Below are 392 nucleotides of genomic sequence, written 5' to 3'. Positions count from 1 at the left end.
GCTACCCCTCTTGCCCTCCCTGGGTGGAGTCTGGGGCCTTCTCACTCGCCCTCCCACTCACCCCAGGACTCCGGGGCGGCAGGCAGGAGGTCCAGCCGGCCCCTGGCGCCCGCCACCTACCGCCGTCCACTCCTGCAGTCTCAACGCCTGCCCGGCCGGCCAGGCTCTGCTCCGGGGAACAGTGAAGCCACGAGAGGGACTGCTGGGCAGCGCCACCTGGACCCTCTGGCCGGGGGTGGGAGGAGGTTATGGGAGGGGGACAGAGGAGGGCGAGACCCCCAACCCACAGACGGTGGCCGGACTCAGGTGGAGGCGGGGAGGAGGAGGCGCACTGCCGGATTCGGAGACGTCGGAAAAGCGCTGGGTGGGACCCGGGGTGTGCCACGGCCACG

This window comes from Myotis brandtii, unplaced genomic scaffold (assembly GCF_000412655.1).
Source record: "Myotis brandtii unplaced genomic scaffold, ASM41265v1 scaffold236, whole genome shotgun sequence".
Lineage (NCBI taxonomy): Eukaryota > Metazoa > Chordata > Mammalia > Chiroptera > Vespertilionidae > Myotis > Myotis brandtii.
The sequence above is the reverse complement of the archived record's forward strand: the minus strand, read 5'-3'. Positions refer to the sequence as shown.